Source organism: Tupaia chinensis, unplaced genomic scaffold, assembly GCF_000334495.1.
Source record: "Tupaia chinensis unplaced genomic scaffold, TupChi_1.0 Scaffold000037_3, whole genome shotgun sequence".
NCBI lineage: Eukaryota > Metazoa > Chordata > Mammalia > Scandentia > Tupaiidae > Tupaia > Tupaia belangeri.
In genome coordinates this window covers 1,686,850-1,689,993 of record NW_006159486.1, presented here as the reverse complement: position 1 = coordinate 1,689,993, position 3,144 = coordinate 1,686,850, and the positions used below count along the sequence as shown (strand labels likewise).

Below are 3,144 nucleotides of genomic sequence, written 5' to 3'. Positions count from 1 at the left end.
AAACCAAAACCAAACCAAACAAACAAAAACTTATTCCAGGGTGGAGTCAGAAGGTGATGTGGTGGTTAAGGTGCTGGACTCCCACATGGCTGTGCTTTGGATCCCAGATATGACTGCTTGAGAATCATGCCTGGTGTGTGTGTATGGTTTATGTACCCAAAATCCCAGGAGGAAAATGGAGAAAAAGGAATTGTGGTGTGGCCATCTTCCCTGGAGGGAAGGGGTGATTTCTCTCTCTCTCTCTCTCTCTCTCTCTCTCTGACTCTGTCACTCTCCAGCAAGTGCACTTGTTCTATATCAAAATCAAAATAAACAAATACACAAAAACAAGAAACAAAAGACCCTGCTAACTAGTGATAGGAATCCTGTTCCCAGCAACAATGTTCTGACCTGTGGATTATAATAAAATTGAGTTGCTTTACATTTTTAAATTAATAATTATTATAAAACAGTAGAAAACAACTACACATGACTTCTTACATCTCTTTTTAATAGAGATTAAACCTATATTAAGATCCATGATTATTCTTGGAGAGGAGCATGGTCCTCCCCTCTTCCCACTATGGTGTTTGCTCATCCACTGATGTAAGTGTACGCTGAAAAGGGGAGTCAACTGGCAAAAATGTCACCTTACCCACTGTGTTCAAGACTCTCATATGGCCAGGTATCATGAACTTTGTTCTCACCAACTTACACAAAAATAACAGACAGCCCTATGCTGTCAGTGAATTAGCAGGTCATCAGATCTGTGCTGAGTCTTGAGTACTGGGAGAGCTGAGGCTCGAATATCCAGAGTTTGAGGTGGTGGGATTCACTGTTCTGGCCTGGGTGCTCTTGGAAATACATGTCAAGAAGTTGCATGTTTACACCAAGTAAGACCTGGCCCTGTTGGCACCATAGAGTGAACACAACCCAAAAGCAGTAGGTCATCTGTTCTGTCCTGGAAGCCTCGGCCTTACCAGCTCTAGTCATGTCTAAAGGTCATTGTAATGAGGGAGTTCCTGACTTTGGTAGATGGAGATAAAATTGAAGGCTTTAAGAAAACTAAGGAGGCTGTTTTGCTTTCAAAGAAACTTAAAGCCTAGAATGATATTAAAAAGGTTTATGCCTTCCAGTGAATGAGAACTGACAAGGGCAAAATGAGAAACCATCATTGTATCCAGCGTAGGGGACCATGCATCATCTTTAATGACAACAATGGCACCATTGAGGCCTTCAGAAACACCCCTGGAATCACTCTGCTTAATGTAAGCTGGATGAACATCCTGAAACTTGCTCCTGATGTGCATGGGGACTTTTCTGCATTTGGACTGATGAATTGTATGGAATTTGGTGAAATTCTGCATCTCTCAAGAGTAACTACAAGCTTCCCATGCACAAGATGCTAAATACAGACCTTAGCAGAATCTTGGAAAGTCCAGAGATCCATGAGCCTTTTGAGTACCATCAAAAAAATTCATAGCAGAGTCCTGAAGAAAAATCCACTGGAAAACCTGAGATTCATGTTGAAACTTAATCCATATGTAAAGACCGTGCATTGGAACACTATTCTTCACCAGGCCAGAAATCACAGAGGCTGGATAGATAAGGCAGCAGAGCACTAGAGGTCAAATCTGATGAGAAGGGGACTGTAGGCAAAAAGCCTATGGTAGGGAAGGAGGGAAAGGGAGTTGGCGTTGAGAAGCAGAAGACTTTAGCAGGAAAAAAGGCTGCAGCTATCAAGAAGCCAGCATAAGCCAGCAGAAGAGAAACCTAGCACAGAAGAAGAGAAACAAGCTGCATAAACACTTAAATTTGTTTATTCTGTAAAGGTTAAATAATTTTGGATAGTTTCTTTTGAATGAACACCTTGATAAAAGCAGCAGTGAAAAAACAATACGTATTTTCTGGGACCAGAAGTTAGTGTAATGGCTATGTCGCTGGACTCCCACGTAGTCGACCACGGTTCAAGTCCTGGACCCGGCAGCTTAGACTCACACTGGGCACGTGTGCGTGTGTGCCCAAGATCCTAAGAGGAGAATGGAGGAGAAGGGATTGCGGCATGGCCATCCCCCCTGGGGGGTGATTTCTTGTTTTCTGTCTCTCTGTCTCTCTCTGTCTTTCTGGCGAGCGCACATGCCCTATAGCGAAAACCTCTCAAAAATATATATATATATGTATTTTCTCAAGTCCCACCAGTGTATATGTAGAAAACATGATAGAAATTTATGAAAACAGACTTAATAAACATAGAATTACTGTTTTGCTCAATCAGCCCTAAAATCACTGAAGGATAACTAGATGAACTAAGGACATTTACATAACTTCCCCACATGCTTCATCACTTCACTTACTATTATAATGAAGGTAAATGGAATCATGAGAATTTAGAAGGCAGCCATTGCTTACTCTGGTGTACCAAAAACTGTCTTTAAGCATCATGAGGGTATTGCACATTTCATCATACCTTGAAGGGCCAGAATGACTTCATTTCTTTCGGGGCGACTCCATTTTGTCAAACCCACCTTGCAGAGAATTGGTGCCATTTCAAGGAGGCAAGCCAGTCACGTAGAAAAATGTCATGAGACCATCACCCCAACAGGACTGACCAATGAAAGAAACAAAGGAGATACCAGAAACCTAAAGTAACTTTTCTGCTGAGAGAAACAAAGGAGATACCAGAAACAGCTACACTCTCTGTAATCTACAGCCAATGTGTAGCTGCTGAGTGCATTCCTCAGCACCCCTCAACCTCCCCAACTAACAGCCAAATCAAAACCCAGCCCAACTAACACTAGGGCTCTCAACTCTGACCTGCTGTGCCGATGAGATTAGGAGTCCTGGCTGGAGCCTGTGGACAGAAGTCTGACTACATTTCCTATTTTTCCAAATCTTTTCAAAAGGGGACTGGGGAAGTCATGCCACAAACATTAACAGACCATTTATTTGCTGTTAACAGGATTCTTCCTACCTCCTGTTCCTGGCATAGTATCTTTGAGATTTATATTTCAACCAATTACAGTATATTCTTGTGCTTATCTCTTCCCAAGACACAGAACTTCTCTTTTCCTTGAGATGTAGATTAAGCCTTTCTTTAACTAATCTCTTCCCAAGACACAGCTCTTCCCTTCCAATCACCACCTAAGAATTGTGGAACCCACCTAT

General features: G+C 42.1%; 1 pseudogene; it reads left to right on the top strand.

The window, feature by feature from the left end:
* The first annotated feature begins 538 nt into the window (after positions 1-538).
* On the top strand, positions 539-1,784 carry LOC102480598 (60S ribosomal protein L4-like; annotated as a pseudogene).
* Positions 1,785-3,144: the final 1,360 nt, after the last annotated feature.